Below are 24,324 nucleotides of genomic sequence, written 5' to 3'. Positions count from 1 at the left end.
GGTCTGGTATATCAACAAACAGGGGGCAACCTCTTATCCCCTGTGCCGAGAAGTTATGAAAGTATGGAAATGGGTAATCTCCACCAGCCATTTTCTGGTGACAACGCACATTCCAGGATGGTCCAACATTCTAGCGGACAGGCTCAGCAAATTTATCCTGATGCCTTATTAGTGGTCTCTGAATCTTTCAGTAGTGGAACAGATCTTCTGAGAGTGGGTCATCCTTGCTGCAATCTCTTTGCATCTCCTTCCAACGCAAAGTGCAGCAAGTTTTTCACTCTGAACCCCCCTGCCCCAGAGACGCTCTGATACATGTTTGGCCTCCCAGTCTTCTTTATGCATATCCTCCTCTTCCCCTCAAGTTAAAGTTTCTGCAGAAAGCTCGAAGACTGCGGAGCACTGTGATCCTCATTGCCCCATTCTGGCCTCGACAGGTTTGGTTTCCCTTACTCAGGCCTCATCTAGTTGTTCCACCATGGACTCTAGATCCAGTTCTGGATCTTATCTTGCACCCTTTGGGGATTCCACACCTAGATCTGGACAGTCTGAAGCTCACGACTTGGCTGCTCCAGTTCCCATGATTGTTAGGGTCCCGGTTTGTCATCCCCTGTTAAGTCCATCCTGCTAGCGGCTCACAAATCTTCTACCAGGAAAGTCTATCATAGTAAATGGAAACATTTTTCTATATGGGCCACTCAGCAGTCTTTGGATCCTTTTATGGGACCTCTGTCTGCAGTTCTAGAATTTCTGGCTAGCATTTTTCAACAGGGCGTCAGTTCTTCTATGGTTAAGGTTCAGCTGGCAGCCATATCTAATTTTCACATGGGGATTAATATGTCTTCTTTGGCTTCCTCTAAACTGTGCAAGACGTTTCTTAAATGTGCTTTTCTTATACATCCTGTAAAGGATCCTATCTGTCTGTGGGACCTTACCTTGTTGTTGCAGGCATTGGTTTCTTTCCCTTTTGAGCCAGCGGCTTCAGTAGATTTGCAATTTTTGACATGGAAAACTGCCTTCTTGGTTGCCATTACCTCTGCCAAAAGAGTGTCAGAGCTTCAGGCTCTTTCAATCAAAGTGCCCTACATGATTTTTCATAAAGACAGGGTGTCGCTTCACACTAACCCTTCCTTCCCAAGGTAGCTTCGGAAGCCAATGTTAACCAGACTATAAACTTGCCAGTCTTTTTTCCTAACTACCAAAACAAGGGGGAATATAAATTGCATTTGCTGGATGTACATAGACAATTGAGGTTTGACCTTCACAAGACCAAACCTTTCGGCAAATCTGACCAACGTTTTGTGTCTTATGCCAAGCCCTTCTTTCGTAAACCAGTCTGAAAAGTGACAATTGCTCGTTGGATTTCACAATGCATTGGCCGAGCTTACTCAGAGAGGGGTCTGCCTCTACCAGGAAAAGTGAAGGCTCATTCGACCTGATCCATGGCTACATCAGCAGCCTTTTGGTCTACAGTATCTTTGGATGACATTTGTTCAGCTGCCTCTTGGGCCTCATCTCATACCTTTATCTCGCACTACAAATCAGACATTGTCTCTAGGAGTAGAGTATCCTTCGGCTCTGTGGTGCTCCGGAAAATCCTTCCATGAGGGCCACGCAAGAATTAGGTAGCTGGGGACTTTGCAAATGAAGTAAACTACTTCAGATAAAGAAGTTATGTACTCACCATAACGTTCCATCTGAGTAGTTCTACTTCATTTGTCTTCAACCATCCCTCTCTCCTTCCCTCTGACCTTATCTTCAGGATATGATATGTCTTCAGATTGTTACTTTTGGGATCCTTGGCTTTGCCTAGGCTAAGGTTGTGTCTGTTGGTTATATTGGTAGATAAGGTGTTATTGGATTGGGTGTCTGTTCTTGTTAGGCAGCAAACTCAATCTAAAGGGAGACAATGAGGCATTATGGGTAAGGGGAGGTGCTTAGAGCTCGGAGCCATAGCTGGAAAATGTGGCCGTGTTAGATCCGAAGCAAATCTGAAGACCTACAGTCCCACAGGCTGAAGACAAATTAAGTAGAGCTACTCAGATTGAACCGAGAAAATGCAGCAATATACTAGACAGATAAATCCACGACGGCACCAAGTAACTGTATAGCAAACACATATGAAAGAAAGTGGTAGCTAAATGTACGGCTCGAAAATTGTGTACTATTTATTAAAACGAAACAAAATAACAATACGGTAAGCACTTTCAGCACTCCTGGTGGCTTTTTCAGACCATTAACAGTGAAAGACTTTAAAAAAAGCATTTAAATAATCTTCGACTTACTTTCAGTTAATACATTGCACATGTTGCTACTATTCCTCTGCCTACACTTCTCATTCATAACTAATGCATGCTCCTTAGGGAGTAATACTTAATCTGTGATTCAAACTTATTTAAAGGTACAGTGTAAAAAACAATAAAAAAACTTCATTCACATACTCAATTTTCCATTTAAAACCTTTTCATAACACAGTAAAACTTCCTCCATGTTATACAAGTTTAATCTTTGCATATATTATTTCCGTACATTCATGTCAGCATCGTGCATAGAAAATCCTGCATAAAAAATCATATTGTATTCAGTTCGGCATGCACACATAATGCTTAGGACTTGTATTCAATAGATCCAAACATGTATCATTTTTCTCCGAATAATGCATAATTCTCCTTCATTTAGGAGCTTTAATAAAGGCAAAAACATTCCTAAAGGTGGACGCACTCATGACAGTGAAAAAAAAAAATCGCACATTGTAAAAATTTCTTGTTCATAGGTAGGTACTAGGCTATTGGCCCTAGGGCATATATAAGCGTAGCCAAAGGTACCCTGGCTTTCGCTACCCAAGAAAATTATTTTCCTGTGCCACTGTCGAGCAGAGCCACAGAAGTGATCCCCGGGGTGAATTTCCTATCTCCCATCCAATCATCAAGATTTTTCTTGAAGAGCGCTAATGAGGAGCTTTGTTTGATATAGATAGGTAGTTTGTTCCAGAGTATGGGAAGTCTCTGGGACAGGAATCTATCCCTCCAGCATGTTCTGTTTATTGTGGTGACAAGGTTTAGGTCCCTAGACCATGTAGCTTGTAGGGATTGGGATTGGAGCATGTCTAAAAGCACTGGGTTTGACATAGCTTTGTATGTTAGACAGAGATCGCCTCTGAGTAGGCGATATGCAATGGAGTAAAGCTGCAGTTTTTTGAGACGGTCTGCATAGGGCATCTGTTTGAGGCCGGTAATCCTCTTTGTGAGGTATTTCTGTGGCCTTTCCAGTTGTAGATGTCTTGTGAGGTACATACCAAAAGGAGCATTGTACTCTATAATGGGTCTGAGTGATGAGTAGAGGGGAACAATGACCTTTTTTCCTGGATGAGAAACCTTTTGTGATGAGGTGTGCCACGTATAAGGATTTCCTGACTACTGTGGCGATGTGATTATCAAGTGAGAGACTACTGTCCACCTGTGTCCCAAGGTCTCTTATCACACTTTCAGTGTTAAGTAGACTAGCACCTATGTGGTAGTTCATGGGTACTGAGTTTTTACCAAAAGGGATGACAATGCACTTTTTGACATTGAGCTTGAGGCCATGGCTTTGACACCAGGCATCTGTCTCAGCGAGGCCCTTTTGTAGGATGTCCACATCTTTTGGAGTTTTGATTATGGCTCCTAGTTTGCAGTTATCTGCGAACTTTGTTAGCCAAAGACCTTCTATGTTGGCTTGTACTTCAGAGAAGTAGATACCAAACCGGCGAGGACCCAGGACTGAAGCCTGTAGTGCTCCACTTGTCACTGGTCTGAAGTTGGATTTGGAGTCTGCTACTTTCACAGTGTGGGTTCTGTCAGTGAGCCAGTTGGCAACCCATCTTTTGACATAGGGATTTATACCTAGTTTAGTGAGTTTATCTATAATTCCAGAGTGGGGGATGGTGTTGAAAGCCTTGGGGAGATCTAGATAGGCTGTGTGAACCACCTTACCCTCATCTACGGCTTTGGTGACTGCTTCAAAGACGTCTGTCAGGTTTAGGAGACATGATCTGCCTTTTACAAACCCGAACTGGGTGGGGTCCTGAGTTTGGAGATTACCAATGTCATTGTTTATAACTTCCATGATGATACGTTCCATAGCCTTGCAGACCAGGCTCATTAGGCTAATGGGGCAGTAGTTTCTGGGGTCTGTGGTGGCTCCCCCTTTGTGGAGTGGGATAACTGTCACTGTGCGCCATTCAGTGGGCACATAGCCTGAGGTGAGGCTATGATTGAACATGGTACTTAGGTGGGGTGCCAGTTCATTCTGTAGTTCATGTAGAACACAGCCTGGGATGTCATCAGGTCCCATGGATGCTGTGTTCTTGGCTTTGGATAGTATGTTTCTTACCTGTGCAGCCGTGATTACAGAAACTTTGCATTCTTCTGGTATAGAGATGGGCCCTTTAGGGGATGACAGGGGGGTAAAGTTAGCGCTGAACCTATCTGCCAGGATGTTGGCAATATCAGTTGGTTCTGTATATTGAGTGCCATTGTGCTGAAACTCAGAGCAGATCTGAGTGTTGCCATTGAGATTTTTGACATAGCTGTAGAATGCTTTGTGGTTGTCTTTAGAGTCAGTGGTGATTTTGTTTTCATAACTAGCTTTGGAGGATTTTATGAGGGATCTCAGCTTCTTGCTGAGGCTGACCAGAGAGTTTCTCCAATCATGGGATTTCACTATTTTTTGCAACAGTTTCTTTCTTCTGTTGTAGAGTTTGTTTATGGCAGGGGGCCACCAGATTGGTTTCCTTTTTTTGGAGGATAGCATCTTGGTTCTGTTAGGGATTGCACAATCCATGCACTCATGTAAGTGCTTATAAAGTGCATTTGTGTAGGATTCAGCAGTCATACCTCTATTGTCCATCAGCATGGGTGTCGTGAAGTTTGCCACTTCTGTCTTAAGAAGCGTGAAGTTGGCTTTGGAGAAATTTTTTACTGTGGTTTCCCTAATGGGGAGTAGGGGAGGGATGTGGATGTCTAGGGTGATTAGCTTGTGGTCGGATCTGACCAACGAGGAATTGACCTCTGGTGTGGAGCACCCAGTTGCCCATGTTGGTAATAACCAGGTCTAGGATATAGCTGCCCCTGGTGAGGGTGTGGATAAGTTGATCCATGGCATTGGAATTTATGAATTCCAGAAAACATTGCGCACAAGAGTTGGTACATGAGTAGTTTTCACAGTTAATGGTAGGGTAGTTGAAATTGCCCATTATTAGAGTGTTAGGTTGTACCCTAATATTTTCCAGTGTATTAAGAAATGGGGAGTGGGAATCCTGAGGCATGGTGGGGGATCTGTAGCAAGCCACAATCTGGATTATAGTCTTGCCCAGAGTTAGTTGCACTTGGATAATCTTGGATGCATTATGCTGAGCAGCTAGCCTGGAGGTGTGGATATCCTTAATGAATATGGACACGCCTCTGCCTTTAGTGTTTCGGTCCAGGTTAGGTGGCCAAAAGGTGTGGTATGAATTATAGCCTGGTAATGCAGAGGTCCTCTCTGGAGCCTTGAACCAGGTCCCTGTCACTGCACAGATGTCAATGTTCTCCATTTTAAGGAGTGCCTAGAGTGAGTGCATTTTGAGGTTTAGACTTCTAGCATTGAGTAGCAATACCCTCAGATTCTTCTTGCCTGTACCTGTTAGGGTGGTGAATTTGTCATTTGAACCTTGCCTAAAAAAGGCACTATAGGGGTGGCTAGAGCCTTAGCCAGTATCCGGAATCTCAGGGGCGACAGGTGCAGGCCATCTCTGGCAAAGCATCGTGGTTTGTCGATCATGTCATCCCAGCCAGACAGATACTGGATCCCCTTAGAATGACACCAGAAGCTTAGCCAATTGTTGAAGTCAATCATTTTGTCCTTGTACTATTTTATCATTCTGGGTGATGGCAAGATGCTACTCAGGGCTAGGGTCATACCTGCCTGGGCTACAAGATCGGACAGCTCCTCCATGTCCCTTTTCATGTAGTCCAAGGAGGTACGTCTCAGGTCATTCATACCAACATGGACAATGACAGTCATATTTGTACGGGTTGTGGAGTGACCTGAGCGCATGCGTTATGTGGTGGATCCTGGCACCCGACAGTCAGCTGACAGTAACTTTCTCCTTGTTTAGCCTGATGAGTGGAACATCAGTTTGCCTGACTATAGAGTCACCTATGACTAGAGTGTTGGGTACATTGTTATGCCTTATGAGCTGTGGTTGATTGGCACACTGAGTTTGTGGGCTATGTGTCATTTGGGATGTGTTCGGGGGGTGGAGGTTGCTTGTATTTCTGCTTTGGAGGTCCCTGTTGCTTGGGCAGGTTTTTACTGAGAGCCTCCATGAATGTAGGTGTGTGTTTTGTGTTTCTATGTGTGTGTTTTGGTGGTGTAGGTTTTGAGGGACTATGTGCTGAGTGTGGTGTGGTGTAAGTGTTTACCTTCTCCTCTTGACTGTCTAGTCCAGTCTTGGGTGAAGAGAGCTTGGCTTCCAGTTTGGCTATATAAATGCATCTCTCACAGGTTGTAGTGTTCGGTGGTAAGAGGAGAGGATTTTCTGTGTACATGAGGCAATTACTGCATTGCCCCAAGATGCCCAGGTTCATCGAGTAGACAGGAGAAGACACCGGGAGCTATGCCTGGATAGGTGCTTATTTGTTAAGTACTAGAAACTGTTTTCCTCTAGACAGTGAGGAAAGTTGAGTGCTGTAGTAATTTGTAGCTTATTTAGTGCTTACCATAAGTTCTGAACAAGTGCTGAGCTCAAAGAAACCAACGAGTGCTGAAACAAAAAACTGGCTAGTTCTAAGAAACAAAATTAAGCTAGAAGACTTCCCTCCAACACAGAAAGGCTTGGGGGTCTAGAAGCCTACAAATAGTCCTGGACACAGCAAATCTATATCCAGACTAGACTACCCACAGGAAAGGCAGGAAACAAGCTTAGAATTTTTTTTTTTTATTTAGTGGAAAGAGAGAAAGGAGTAGCAGAAACTAAGCTGATTGGCCTTCTCAAATGTTCTCCCTGTATTGGGTAGAATGAGGTAATGACACTAGACTGGGAGGAGGGTCCCAAATCAAATTTACAGTAGGGGTGGGCAGAACTGCAAAGCCACCAACTATAAGAACACTATACCAGTAGGGAGAGAGGGTGGGAAACAAACTGCAGAAATGTTTCTCACAGCAGAAAAGCAGCAGTGAGCCTTTAAATGAAAGTTTTAAACAGCTAAAGAAGCCTCTAGAGAAAGCGTTTAACTGCAACAAGTTATCAGAAACAAACAACCCAATAGATGCTTAATATAACAACATATCTTCACAGATGCCCATAAACATTACTTCCTTCCTGCATTCCACATCCCCATCTTACTTTTATTCTATAGATCATTCCCATTCCATTTCGCACAATTTACTTATTAAATTCATACATTTTTTTCTCTTTATATAAGCATCTGAACTGTCTATAAACATTTCTCTAAGTGCACATGTATCTAATGGTCGCTTCTCAGATTTTACCGAATACTTTGTACCATATGTTACTCAGCACAGCCAGTAAAAAACTTGGTACAATTTTAGAGACTGGCTTGTCTAACATTTCATTGTTGTCCTAGGAAAGTGTAACCAGGAATCATAAATAGATGGCCACGGAAAACCAAGATTGCTGGTATATGATTTCTCCATTTACAATTTGTTTAACTTATAATGGAATTTGTGGCAAAGGTTCTGATTGATTTTCTTTGTCTGGTACAGGTAACATTCTTCAGTCGGGTAAAGATGCAGCTTGTTCATACTTATAATGGTGGAGTTTGTGGCAAAGGTTCTGATTGATTTTCTTTGTCTGATACAGGTAACATTCTTCAGTCAGGTAAAGATGCAGCTTGTTCATACTTATAATGGTGAAGTTTGTGGCAAAGGTTCTGATTGATTTTCTTTGTCTGGTACATGTAACATTCTTCAGTCAGGTAAATCTGCAGCTTGTTCATACTTATAATGGTGGAGTTTGTGGCAAAGGTTCTGATTGATTTTCTTTGTCTGGTACAGGTAACATTCTTCAGTCAGGTAAAGATGCAGCTTGTTCATACTTATAATGGAGTTTGTGGCAAAGGTTCTGATTGATTTTCTTTGTCTGGTACAGGTAACATTCTTCAGTCAGATAAAGATGCAGCTTGTTCATATTTATAATGGTGGAGTTTGTGGCAAAGGTTCTGATTGATTTTCTTTGTCTGGTACAGGTAACATTCTTCAGTCAGGTAAAGATGCAGTTTGTTCATACTTATAATGGTGGAGTTTGTGGCAAAGGTTCTGATTGATTTTCTTTGTCTGGTACAGGTAACATTCTTCAGTCAGGTAAAGATGCAGCTTGTTCATACTTATAATGGTGGAGTTTGTGGCAAAGGTTCTGATTGATTTTCTTTATCTGGTACAGGTAACATTCTTCAGTCAGGTAAAGATGCAGCTTGTTCATACTTATAATGGTGGAGATTGTGGCAAAGGTTCTGATTGATTTTCTTTGTCTGGTACAGGTAACATTCTTCAGTCAGGTAAAGATGCAGCTTGTTCATACTTATAATGGTGGAGTTTGTGGCAAATGTTCTGATTGATTTTCTTTGTCTGGTACAGGTAACATTCTTCAGTCAGGTAAAGATGCAGTTTGTTCATACTTATAATGGTGGAGTTTGTGGCAAAGGTTCTGATTGATTTTCTTTGTCTGGTACAGGTAACATTCTTCAGTCAGGTAAATATGCAGCTTGTTCATTTTTGTATTCTTTTTTTAATCATTTAATTATTTTTTTTTTGATAATCTGTGTAGATAGAGATCTAGTTTTGCTTTGTAACTATCAGGTTTATCACCATGCTGACATAGTTCAGAAGCATTTTTTGTATTAGTCACTGTTACCAAATGATATCGTCAGCTGAAAAATTGCATTAAAAAATAGTCAAATGGAAAACGAGTAACAAAAAACATGATATCTTCTGACATAAGTGATAAGTAACAGAATGGAAAAAGACAGAAACTTTAAAGAAATGCCTTTTATGGTGGTGGTGGGGAATCTGAAAATAATTTAAGATTAGGAAATTGTCATGGAAACATGAAGGCCAGAAGAGTTTACAGATTGGGATATGTTGGCATGTCTCAAGTGTGCCCTGACATTTCCATTTAAGAGATGACCAGAAAGCAAGAATTGTTGTGTAGATGTAGCAATGCTACAGAGAGTGGTCATTCTGATAGAATTAGTAGTGAAAAAAGATAATCTGTTCTGCTCCAGTCAGTAAGTGACTGGTAGGAAGGTTATGGAATCATGTGAACATGCAAAGGTCCAGACTATAAGAAGTCACAAGCAGGTGTGGTCACCTCTCATTCCCTTTAATCTTACTCTTAAAAATGTAATTTCAATTTGTTTATTATTGTCAGCATCATACTTAGTGCATGCCTATTGCTTAAATTCACCAATATCTAAATTCCACTGCCATCACTGGCATATTTTTCTGTGAATCAGACACTCTTTCATAGGTTCATACTAGGCTATCTGCCCTAGGGCATTTATAAGCCTAGCCAGAGTGTGTTTGGCTTTCGCCACCCATTTTAAATTAATTGTGCTATGCCCTTTTTCGAGGTTAGTATACTGTGCCTCTATCTAACAGTGACACAGAAGTGATACCCGGGGTAAACCTACGATCTCCCATCCACTCATCAAGACTCCTCTTGAAGAGAGTCAATGAGGGACTCTGCCTAACCTGGACTGGTATTTTATTCCAGAGTGAAGGGAGCCTCTGGGTTATGAATCTGTCCCTCCAGCATGTCCTATTTATTTCAGTGCTGAGGATCACGTCTCTCGAGTGCGTAGCTCGATGGGATTTGGATTTTCTGAGGTGCAGCATGTCCATTAATTCTGGGTTGGACATGGCTTTATACGTCAGGCACAGATTGCCACTGAGTAGTGCCGGAGTTTCTTTAACCGGGCAGCATACATTAAAGGATTCTTCCTTGGTTCCACCTTAAATCTTGTACCCACACATTGAGAATCATAACCCTTTCTTTTGTTTCCCATTTCTCATTAGGAATCCAACCTGCTCTATTCCTATACTGTAACAGCTTAACAAGCTAATGTTTCCTCATTCTTCCTGTATTACTATATGTGCTTATCCAGAACCTTCACATTTTCTTATCACCTACTCCATCAGTTATAGCAGCCCAATGTACACTTTGTATAAGTTTAATGCCTGTTTGTGGTAGCCCTAACTAAAATACTGATGAAAGAAGTATGAACTATAGTGCCAAGAATCCATGTAGGTTACAATGTGTAGGAAACATGGGTTGACAGGGACAGATCATACACAACTGGAACATGTTTCCTTGCATGAGATCATGAAACAACTAGAATATTCAGTTGTGCACATAATATAAGTGTGCAGAATTGTGTATAGGTTAGAATTTCCACCTTCTACAAATGATAGAACATGTCTTTGTGTATATGTTGGGGGAGTGTAACAGTAATCTCGACATCTGCACAATTGAGTTCAGTGGTTGCTGATACGGACATTGGCTCAGCATTGAGATCTTTGTCTCAGAACACCAGCGTTTGAGGTTCAATCCTGAAATTTATTACATTTGCTACTGGAATAGTCTAACTGGACAAACAGATACTCTTTTTAGTGGAGGCCCATGGCGAAAAGCTCCACAGTAGTTACAAGTTAGATAACGTACAGGTATTTAAAACAATATATTACAAAAAACCTGTAATTATTTACGGGATTGACATTTTACAATATGCAGTATATTTTCCAAGATATATTAGGAGTTGTGGTAGTTAGAGCTGACAAGGAGAGTTAGAAGGTGATGAGGGGGATATAAAAATTGAATTAAAATAAAGTAGTTTGCCAGGTTCAATTAAGGGGATGTGATCAGAAGCACACTCACTTTGTTCTAGGTTAGAAATTACAAAGCTGGCGTGACAGTCGTCTGAAAACACTTCAGTGTATTGTAAATGTACACTTTGTTTTGTGAGGGTTACACTGCATCTGTTCAGGAAGTCAGACTGTACATAACTTGTAGATACACAGCACGATGACTTGTCTTTAGGATATTAACTTTAAGAAGGAAATTCTCAACTGTAATGGAATTGCATTTGAGCTAGTTAATGAATGCCCAGTTTAACTGCTGTTTTGTATTACATCTCAAGAACCATATCAGATTTGAGTTCCTAAATGTTTATCAGCATGACCCACATTGTCCTCAAAGTTTGAGACTCAAACATAAAAGCCTCTGTATAGGGCCAGATATCAAAGTATTTTAAAATGCATGCATGTGTGCCTACATCTGCTTTCTTCCTACACTCAAAAGACATGCTGTAGGTGGACTGGATACTCAAAATTGGCCATAGGTGTGAGTCTGTGTGCGAGTGTGCATTGTGGAAAAACTCCCGCTGTAGGGCTAGCCACCTGATGGGGTAAACCTTGGCTCTAGATGACTGTCGCAGCTGAAATGATACCCCAACCCCTTGTGCACATATGAGAAAAAGGGGTTGTGGATGGATCTGTCACCAGGGAAATATTTTAAGTGCACCATGGTCTTTATAAGGAGATAGTCCAGTACCTGATCACTCCCCATGGATGTTGTATTTTGGCTGTGGATAGGACCAACAAGACTTAATTAACAGTGATTTTTGGGTGAGGGAAGACAACTGTGGAAAAGGGAGAGCAATAGGATTGTGTAGGTAGTGTGAAGATGGAGCTAAATTTATCTGCTAGGAATGGATATGGACTACTGACTTGAAGGCAAAGTATATGGCAGTGTTGTGAATGAGCTTGGAACATTACTGGGTGTTGCAGTACTTCTAACTACATATTACCAGTAACAACCACACATTATCTGTACTAGTACTACCATTTCTGCAGTACAACTACATATTACCTGTACTAGTACTACCATTTCTACTCCGCATCAACTATATATTACCTGTACTGGTATTACCATTTCTGCTTCACAGCAACTACATATTATATGAACTAGTGCTACCATTTCTGCTCCAAAACAACTATATATTTCCTGTAACAACTACATATTACCTGTACTAGTACTACCAGTTCTGCTCCACAACAACTACATATTACCTGTACTAATACTACCATTTCTGCTGCATTAGAACTACATTTTATATGAACTAGTACTAGCATTTCTACTGCAAAACAACTATATATTCCCTGTAACAACTGTATATTACCTGTAGCAGTACTATAATTTCTGCTTCACAACATATTACCTGTACTAGTCCCACCATTTGTGTTCCACAAGTACATAGCACAATCTCAAACTAAACCCAAACAAAACAATCAGTATCATAGGATGCTATTTCCCACCAGGGCAAAATATTACACCCCTAGAAAATTTCCTGAGCTGGGCTACTGTATCTCTACCCCAGGAAACCATCATTCTCGGTGACTTTAACATCAGCTATCTTGTAATAACATTCTTGCAACTATTCACCTTAATCTCCATGGGTTCACTCAACTCATTCAATTCCCTACCCAAGTCAACAAAAACCCTAACAATCATACCTTATTTGACTGGATCCTAGTCAACAAAGCCCCTCACTCTTACCTAGCAGGCTGCTTACCTGACAGTCTTAGTGACCACTCCCCCACTTTCCTAATTCAGCAGTCTCAAGCCCATTATCCACAGGCAAATATGGAACAAGTCCAACTTCAACCCCAACTCCTTCATATCCTCCCTGCAAAAAATTAACTGGTCACCACTAAAATACCTCAACCTAGATGAGGCTGTCCACTTCTTCAACAGTACCTTCTTCTCCATCCTAAACACCCATGCTCCTGTAATTAATGCCAAAGTCAGATCCAGGCATGCCCCATAGTTACAAAAGACCACCAGAACCCTAATGAAATCCAGAGATAAGGCCTGAGAGCACTGGCGACTAACAAAAAATAACTCAGATAGGCAGTCATTCCTTGAAATGCGCATTAAAGCCAAAAAGCATATAAAATTAGACAAATCCCTCTACTATAAATCCACCCTAAACTCCACCAACCACAACCCTAAGCAGGTTCTGGTCCACTATTTACAATATCCTCCACCCAGGGAAGGTTGATACCCCCAGCCGTCCATTCCCCTCTCCTCCAGCAGTATTGCTGAATACTTCAACAAACACTTCACTGAAAGTATAACATCTCTAAACAAGCAACACGTCCCTACAACAGCCCCCCCAACTCCTAACCTTAAACCCCCCACTCATCTTTTCTTCTTCAACTCAGTACCTACCTTCAACATAAAAAGACTGTTGTCAAAATTTAAACCCACCAAACTCGCAGCTGACAACCTCCCCTCTGAATACTTGAAATTGCATCTGATAAACTAGCTTACCCAATTTCAATTCTAAGCATCCATTCCATAACAGAAGGCTATGTTCCCTCGATATGGAAAATATCCCACATCATTCCCCTCCACAAAGGCACCCCCTCCACCGACCTCTCCAATTACCGCCCCATTGCTATCCTCCCCTCCCTCCAAGATACTTGAAAAATGTATCAACACCCAGGTCTCCAACTACCTCCTAGCTAATAATCTCCTCTCCAAAACTCAACATGGTTTCAGGCCATATCACATCACTACCTCTGCTCTCCTTCACCAACACTATACTTCATCACAAAAACAATGGTCTCTTCTCTACTGCCGTATTTCTAGATCTTTCAAAGGCCTTTGACATGGTATCTCATGAGCTACTACTCTCCCAACCTCTCCTTCTCACAACCAGCCTGCAACTGGTTCCACAGCTATCTACACAGATGCCAGCAATCAGTAATGTGGGATGATAACATATCACCTTCCCTCCCAGTTACTCTTGGAGTTCCCCATGGGTCTATCCTCGGCCCTCTGCTATTCTCACTTTTCACTAACAACCTACATAATGCCACCACAAAAGCATCTCTTATACAGTACGCAGATGACTCTTCTCTCATCTGCTCTACCCCCACTCCACCAGAACTACAACAAATCACACAGGAATCCTTCTCTTCTGTAGAAAGCTGGCTATCCAATGCTCAGCTCCTACTCAACCCAAGTAAGACAAACTTCTCCTGTTCCAACCTTCCAAAGCCGCTCAAAACACCCCCCACTTCAACATTCTTGCCAAAGACAATACCATCACCTCTCCATCAGAATACACAAAATTACTTGGTGTGGAAATAGACAACAAACTTAGATTTGACACCCACATATCTCTCACAATAAAAAAAGTTCACAAGAAACTTGGTGCATTATATTGAAGCCGCCAATTCCTGACCAAGGTGGCTAGAATCTCCATAGCCAGTTCCCAGCTAATCTCCACCCTAGTCTATGCATCCCTCATACTTTCCAACATTAAACAGACAAACCTACACAAGCTGGATGCTTGTTGCAACAAAATTGCTAAATTTGCCACTGGAACCTCCTACCGCAGCCATAATTGTATCTCCCTTAAAGAACTCCCACAACTCCCTCACTTTAATCAAGTCGCCCCCGCTCATAAACTTATTAACCACCCCCTTAACATCCCTTTCCTTCAAACCCTTCTCTAACCATATCACCCCACTAGGCCCCTAAGATCAAGCAACAAAAATCAACTCACTGTTATCAAACCCAAACACTCAGCAGGAGAAGCCATATTTTCATGTACCATATCTAAACTTTGGAACAATTTTCCACCCTCTATAACTACTCTAACTTCCAGCAGCCTTTTCAAGACTGTGCTCAAATTCCACTCAAATGTGCACTGGCTTTGTCCTTGTTCTAATCCAGACTAACACTCCCACCCTTACCCCCCCATCTAGACTCGTAACCCAACTATACTACTGCCACTGCTAACCACAGTCAGAAATAGCTACTTGTCTTTACATACTTTTAACATCTTGTCTGACAACTTTGTTACTAATATTATAAACAACAAGAAACTATCTTAACTTGCAACATTTACTGTATATACTGTTGATAATATCTTGTTATTGTATTAAAGGCAACAGCTTGTAATGTTGTTTACTATTGCTGCAACTTTGTATCTGTATTTATCATGTACATGATGTGGAGCTTTTCTCCCCAGGCATCCACTGAAAAAGGACCTGCGTCCAGTCGGAATTTCCTGGTAAACAAATGTAAATAAACAACATATTACTTGTAAGAGCTATACAACTGTGGTGGTGGTGCTGCGGTAGCATTGTCGCCTCACAGCAAGACGTCCTGTTCGATTCTCCGCTAAAGCGTCTTCTGTGTGGAGACATGGTTCTACCTGACTTCGTCGACAGCTGAGAAGACCGACATCGGAATCCGGAGCTCCAGAAGATCGAAAGCGAAGAAGACCGACGCGAATCGCGGGTTGCAGAACATCGACAATGCAGAAGACCGACACGACGGATGACAACACCAACGCCGAGGATGCCGACATGGGGAAAGGCTGTGTGAGTATGCGGTAGTGACGGACGTTAGGGTGCGAGGCAGGTAAGTGTGGAGATTGACGGTCTGTGGGGATAGGGGTGGGTTAAGTGAGTTAGGGTTAGGGGTGGGTTAAGTGAGTTAGGGTTAGGAGCGATAGGGGTGGGTTAAGTGAGTTAGGGTTAGGGCGGGGTTAGTGAGTTAGGGTTAGGGCGATAGGCGGGTTAAGTGAGTTAGGGTTAGGGGCGGGTAGGTGCGATAGTGACGGACCTTAGGGTTAGGTAAGGTTTAGTGTGGGCTTGTAAGGATTTTGGTGTGCTTGTGTTGTGTGTGTGGTTTGTGGAATGGGGATGTGTTTTGTTTTGTATGGGGTTTCGTGTTTGTGTACCGTCGGTTATTTCGTTGTCGGTTATGTGTGGTTTCGTGTTTATGGACTGTCGAATATGTGGTGTCGGTGATGTGGTTGTCGGTGTTGTGTGGTTTCGATTATGTCAGGTAGAACCGGAGACATGCGTGAATGGGCGTACCTTCGTCGAAGGTTGTGCAGCAGGGCCGGCAACTCGGCACATAAAAATCTACTGCCAATCATTAGTGGACCGGAGTTCCACTGTGGCGACCCCTAACCGGGAAAAGCCGAAAGAGACAACAACAACATTACTTGTAAGAGCTATATACTACCTGTACTAGTACTACCATTTCTGCTCCTCAACTACATATTACCTGTACTAATACTATCATTTCTGCTTCACAACAACTACATATTACCTGTACCAGTACTGCCATGTGTTCTCCACAATAACTACACATTACCTGTACTAATATTGTCATTTTTGCTCCACAACAATGTATAACCTGTAACAAATACATATTACCTGTACTCCTGCTACCATTTCTGCTCCACAACAACGTATAACCTGTAACAAATACATTTTATCTGTACTCCTGCTACCATTTCTGCTCCACAACAACGTATAACCTGTAACAAATACATATTATCTGTACTCCTGCTGCCATTTCTGTTCCACAGTAACTACATATTACCTGCACTCGTAGTGCCATTTCTGTTCCACAGTACCTACATATTACCTGCACTCGTAGTGCCATTTCTGTTCCACAGTAACTACATATTACCTGCACTCGTAGTGCCATTTCTGTTCCACAGTAACTACATATTACCTGCACTCGTAGTGCCATTTCTGTTCCACAGTAACTACATATTACCTGCACTAGTAGTGCCATTTCTGTTCCACAGTAACTACATATTACCTGCACTAGTGCTATCATTTCTGCTCCACAGTAACTACATATTACCTGCACTCGTAGTGCCATTTCTGTTCCACAGTAACTACATATTACCTGCACTAGTAGTGCCATTTCTGTTCCACAGTAACTACATATTACCTGTACTAGTGCTATCATTTCTGCTCCACAGTAACTACATATTACCTGCACTCGTAGTGCCATTTCTGTTCCACAGTAACTACATATTACCTGCACTAGTAGTGCCATTTCTGTTCCACAGTAACTACATATTACCTGTACTAGTACTACTAATTCTGCTCCACAGTAACTACATATTACCTGTACTAGTGCTATCATTTCTGCTCCACAACACCTACATATTACCTGTACTAGTACTGTCATTTCTGCTGCACAACAACTACTTATTACCTGTACTGGTACTAGCATTTCTGCTCCACAATAACTACGCATTACTTGTACTAGTACTACCATTTCAGCAAACAATGACTACATATTACCTGTACTAGTACTATCATGTCACTGCACATTACCTGTACTAATGCTGCCATTTCCATTGCATCCATTAGGAAGTTTGACTGCAGAATCCTACACTAAGGCACTATACGAGCACATCCACTCATGCATGAATCGTGCCATCCCAAATAGAACCAAGATGCTAGTCTCCATAAAAGTAAGCCAATCTGGTGGTCCCCTGCTATAAACAAACTATACAAGAGAAGAAGAAACTGTTGCAGAAAAGAGGAAAATCCCAGGATGCAAAAAACTCCCTCAACAGCCTCAGTAAGAAGCTGAGATCCCTCATAAAATCCTCAAAAGCTAGTTACGAAAATAAAATTGCCAAAGATTCCAAAGACAACCACAAGGCATTCTATAGTTATGTCAAGAATCTAAATGGCAATGCTCAGATTTGCTCTGAGCTACAACAGAATGGCATTAAATATACTGATCCCAAGGATATTGCCAATATCCTGGCAGATCGATTTAGTGCCAACTTCACCCCCCTCTCACCCCCTAAAAGGCCCATCTCAATACCAAAAGATTGCCAAATTCCGATAATCACGGCCACCCAGGTAGCAACCGCACTCTCCAAAGCTAAGAATACAGCATCCATGGGACCAGATGACATCCCAGGCTGTGTACTACATGAACTACAAAATGAACTGGCACCTCACCTAAGTGTCATGTTTAATCATAGCCTCACCTCAGGCTTCGTGCCCACTGAGTGGCGCACAGCTACAGTTATCCCGGTCCACAAGGGAGGATCCGCCTTGGATCCCAGGAACTACCATCCCATCAGTCTGACAAGCCTGATCCGCAAGGGCATGGAATGCATTATCATGGAACTTATAAACAAAGACATTAGCAACCTTCAACCACTTTGGGTTTGTGAAGGGCCGATCTTGTCTCCTGAATCTGATTGACTACTTCGAATCAGTCTCCAGAGCTGTGGACGAGGGTAAGGTGGTCCACACAGCCTATCTGGACCTTGCCAAGGCCTTCAACACCATCCCCCACTCTGGAATCCAAGATAAACTTACTAAGCTGGGCATAAATCCCTACATCACTCAATGGGTTGCCAACTGGCTTACTGACAGAACCCAGACTGTAAAAGTAGCCGACTCCAAATCCAGCTCCAGACAAGTGACAAGTGGAGTACCTCAGGGTTCAGTCCTGGGACCACTCTTGTTTGGCATCTTCTTCTCTGAAGTACAGGCCAACACTAAGCGACTCTGGCTAACAAAGTTTGCAGATGACTGCAAACTGGGAGCCATTACTGAATCCCCAAATGATGTGGATATTCTACAAAAAGGCCTTACAGAAACAGATGCCTGGTGCCAGAGCCATGGGCTCAAGCTTAATGCCAAGAAATGTATAGTTATCCCCTTTGGAAAACAACACGTACCCATGAATTACCACATAGGTGGCAGGATGCTAAACATCGAAAGTGTGATAAGAGACTTGGGGACACAGGTGGACAGTGGTCTCACTTTCGATAACCACATCGCCACAACAGTCAGGAAATCCTTCTATGTGGCACACCTCATCACTAAGGGCTTTTCATCCAGAAAAAAGGAGGTCATTGTCCCACTGTACTCATCCCTCATTAGTCCCATTATAGAGTATAATGCCCCGTTTGGTATGTACCTCACAAGACATCTGCAGCAGCTGGAAAGGCCACAGAAATACCTCACTAAAAGAATCACAGGCCTAAAGCAGATGCCATATGCTGACCATCTAACAAAACTCCAGCTATACTCTGTGGCATATCGTCTACTCAGAGGTGATCTCTGCTTAACATACAAGGCCATGTCAAACCCTGAGCTGTTGGACATGCTCCACTTAAAGAAATCCCAATCCCTCAGAGCCACACGCTCCAGGGATCTAAACCTTGTCATCACAATGAACAAAACATGCTGGAGGGATAGGTTCCTAACCCAGAGACTCCCCATACTCTGGAATAGACTGCCCATACATGTCAAGCAGAGCGCCTCATTGGCCCTCTTCAAAAGGAACCTTGATGATTGGATGGGAGATAGGAAATTCACCCAGGGGATCATGTCAGTCGTCCTGCCAGACAGGGGCCCAGAGAAGTAAATATTGTGGGAAGAAATATCCAGGGAATTGGGAATTGTTATGGCTAGGCTTGCATAGGCCCTAGGGCCGATAGCCTAGTACCAACCTATGAACATCAGTTGCATATTACCTGTACTAGTACTGCCATTTCTGTTCCACAATAAGTACATATTACCTGTACTAGTACTACACTTTCTGCTCCACAGCAACTACATATTACCTGTGCTAGTACTTCCATTTCTGGTCCAAAATAACAACATATTGCCTGTACTAGTACTACCATTTCTGCTTCACAACAGCTACATATTACCTATATTAATACTATCATTCCTGCTCCACAACTACATATTACCTGTAACAACTACATATTATATGTACAAGTACTACCCTTTTTGCTCCACAACAACTACATATTACCTGTAACAACTACATATTACCTGTGCTAGTACTACCATTTCTACTCCACAACTACATATTACCTGTACTAGTACTACTCATTCTGTTCCACAGCAACTATATATTACCTGTACTAATGCTGCCATTTGCATTCCACAGCAACTACATATTACATGTAAATGTACTGCCATTTGCATTCCACAACAACTGTATATTACCTGTAGTAGTACTACCATTTCTGCTCCAACTATACATTCCCTGTAACAACTACATATTACCTGTACTAGTATCATTTCTACTTCACAACAACTACATATGACCTGTAATAACTACATATTACCTGTACTAGCATTTCTACTCCACAACAGGTACACATTACCTGTACCAGTACTACCATTTCTGCTGCACAGCAGCTACATATTACTTGTAACAGCAACATATTACCTCTACTAGTACTACCATTTCTGCTCTACAACTACATATTAGCTGTACTAGTACCAGCATTTCTCTTCCACTACAACTACATATTACTTGTAACAACCTCATAATACCTGTACTAGTATCACCATTTCTGCTCCACAACAACTACATATTACATGTAACAACTACATAGTACCTGTACTAGTATTACTATTTCTGCTCCAGAACTACATATTACATGTAACAACTACATATTTACCTATACTAGTACCACCATTTGTGATCCACAACAACTACATATACCTGTACTAGTACTACCATTTCTGATCCACAATAACTACATATTACCTGTACTAGTACTACCATTTCTGCTCTACAGCAACACCATACTACCTGTAACAACTAATTATTACCTGTACTAGTACTAGCATTTCTGCTTCACAACAACTACGTATTACCTGCAACAACTACATATTACCTGGATTAGTATTACAATTTTTGCTGCACAACAGCTACATATTACCTGTCATAGTACTACGATTTCTGTTCCACAGCTACATATTTACTTCTACTAGTGCCATAATTTCTACTCCACAACAACTGCATATTACCTGTACCAGCACTACCATTTCTGCTCCACAACTACATATTACCTGTACTATACTGAAATTTCTGCTCCACAACTACATATTACCTGTAACAACTTCATATTACCTGTACTAATGCCACCATTTCTGTTCCAAAACAACTACATATTACTTGTAACAACTACATCTTACCTGTACTAATACTAACATTTCTCTTCCACAACTATATATTACCTGTAAGAACTACATATTACCTGTACTAGTACCACCATTTCTGTTCCACAACTACATATTACTTGTAACAACTACATATTTACCTGTGCTAGTATTACAATTTCTGCTCCCAACAACTTCATATTACTTGTAACAACTTCATATTAGCTGTACTAGTACCACCATTTCTGTTCTACAACTCCATATTACTTGTAACAACTACATACTACCTGTAATAGTACTACCATTTCTGCTCCAAAATAACATATTGCCTGTACTAGTGCTACCATTTCTGCTCCAAAATAACATATTGTCTGTACTAGTACTACCATTTCTGCTCCACAACTGCAGATTACCAGTAACAGTTATGTATTACCTGTACTAGTACTGCCATTTCTTCTCCACAATAACTACGTATTACCTCTACTAGTACTATCATTTGTGTCACAACTACATATTACCTGTAACAACTACATATTACCTGTACTAGTACTACCATTTCTGTTCCACAACAACTATATATTACCTGTACTAGTACTACCATTTCCACTCCACAACAACTGCATATTACCTGTAACAACTACATATTACCTGTACTAGTACTACAATTTCTACTCTACAACTACATATTACCTGTACTAGTACTGCCATTTCTGTTCCACAATAAGTACACATTACCTGTACTAGTACTAACATTTCTGCTCCACAGCACCTACATATTACCTGTACTAGTACTGCCTTTTCTGTTGCACAACTACATATTACTTGCATTAACAACTATATATTACCTCTAACAACTACATATTACCTGTACTAGTACCACCATTTCTGTTCCACAACAACTGCATATTAATTGTAACTACATATTACCTGTACTAGTACTGCCATTTCTGTTCCACAACAACTACATATTACTTGTAACAGCTACATATCATCTGTGCCAGTACTACCATTTATGCGCCAAAATAACATATTGCCTGTACTAGTACTACATTTCTGCTCCAAAATAACATATTGCCTATACTAGTACTACCATGTCTGCTCCACAACAACTACGTTACCTGTAACAACTTCATATCACCACCTGTAGTAGTACTACAATTTCTGCTCCACAACAACTACATATAACCTGTACTAGTGTTACAATTTCTGCTCCACGACAACTACATAGTACCTATATTTGCACTACTCTTTTACTCCATAACAACTATATATTACCGGTACTAGTATTACCATTCCCACTCCACAAATACATATTATATGAACTTGTACTACCATTTCTGCTCCAAAATAACTATATATTCCCTGTAACAACTGCATATCACCTGTACTAGTACTAGTACTTCTATCTCTGTTCCACAGCAACTGCAAAATACCTGTACTAATAACTATAATTAGCTGTACTAGTACTATCATTTCTGCTCCCAACTGCATATTACCTTTACTAGTACTACCATTTCTGCTTCAAAATAACATATTGTCTGTACTAGTACTGCCATTTGTACCCCACAACAACTTCATATTACCTGTATTAGTACTACCATTTCCGCTCCACAATAACTACATATTATATGAGCTAGTACTACCATTTCTGCTGCAAAACAACTGTATATTCCCTGTAACTATATATTACCTGTAGTAGTACTATCATATCTGGTTCACAAGAACGTATTACCTGTACTAGTACCACCACTACTGTTTCACAACAAGCGCATATTACTTGTAACAACTACATATTACCTGTACTAGTACTACCATTTCTGTTCCACGACAACTACTTATTGCCTGTACTAGCACTAACATTTCCACTCCACAACAACTATATATTACCTATACTAGTACTATCATTTCCGCTCCACAGCTACATATTAACTGTAAAAACTACACATTACCTGTACTAGTACTGCCATTTCTGCTCCACAACAACTAAGTATTACCTGTAACAACTACATATAACTGTACTAGTACCACCATTTCTGTTCCACAACTACATATTACTTGCAGCAACTACATATTACCTGTACTTGTACCACCATTTCTGCTCCATAGCAACTACATATTACCTGTACTAGTACTATTTCCCGCTGCACAACTACATATTACCTGTACTAGTACTATTTCCCGCTGCACAACTACATATTACCTGTACTAGTACTATTTCCCGCTGCACAACTACATATTACCTGTACTAGTACTGCCATTTCTTCACAACTACATATTACCTATACTAGTATTACAATTTTTTTCCACAGTAACTACATATTACCTTTACTAGTACCATTTCTGCTCCACAACTGCATATTACCTGTAACAACTACATATTACCTGTACTACTACCATTTCTGTTCTGCAACTACAAATTACGTGTAGTAGTACTATCATTTTTGCTTCACAACTACATATTACCTGTAACAACTACTATAGCTTACATGTGCTAGTCTTACCATTTCCACTCAACAACTGCTACATATTATATGAACCAGTACTACCATTTCTGCTCCAAAAAACCTATTTTCTCCCTGAAACAACTACATATTACCTGTAGTAGTAGTACTATCCTTTCTGCTTTTAAACAAAAATGTATTACCTGTACTAGTACTACCATTTCTGTTCCAAAACTACACATTACCTATAACAACTTCATATTACCTGTACTAGTACCACCATTTCTGTTCCACAACAACAACATAGTACTTGTAACAACTACATATTACCTGTACTAGTACTACCATTTCTGTTCCACAACAACTACATATTACTTATGCTAGTATTACCATTTCCACTCCACAACAGCTACATATTACCTATACTAGTGCTACCATTTCCACTCCACAACTACACATTACCTGTACTAGTACTACCATTTCTACTGCACAACAACTACACATTACCTGTACTACTACTACTGCCATTTCTGTTCCACAATAACTTCACATTTCCTGTACTAGTACTATTGTTTCTGCTCTACAACAACTACATATTACCCATAACAACTACATATTACCTGTACTAGTACTGCCTTTTCTGCTTCACAACAACTAGACATTACTTGTAACAACTACATATTACCTGTACTAGTACCACAATTTCTGCTCCACAACAACTGCCTATTACTTGTAACAACTACATATTTACTGTACTAGTGCCACCATTTCCTTTCCACAACAGCCACATATTACCTGTACTAGTACTAACTTTTCTGCTCCACAACAACTACATATTACCTGTAACAACTAAATATTACCTGTACTAGTAATAAATTCAATAGTCAAAAATAGGAAGAGGCAACCACCAGGCATTAAATACTCCAGTCTTACAAGTAAAAGTATTAGTCTTTTAATTCGTGCACAAAGGTGAGCGCTTTCACAAACCACTTCATCAGACCATAAAAATTTCTAACTGCAAAAACACTTCCTTATATATTCCTCACATAGTACAAAAGTAATTATTAACAATTAAAAA

Source organism: Protopterus annectens, chromosome 9.part0, assembly GCF_019279795.1.
Source record: "Protopterus annectens isolate FY-2018-M chromosome 9.part0, PAN1.0, whole genome shotgun sequence".
NCBI classification, from domain to species: Eukaryota; Metazoa; Chordata; order Ceratodontiformes; family Protopteridae; genus Protopterus; species Protopterus annectens.
This window is presented reverse-complemented; position numbering follows the sequence as displayed.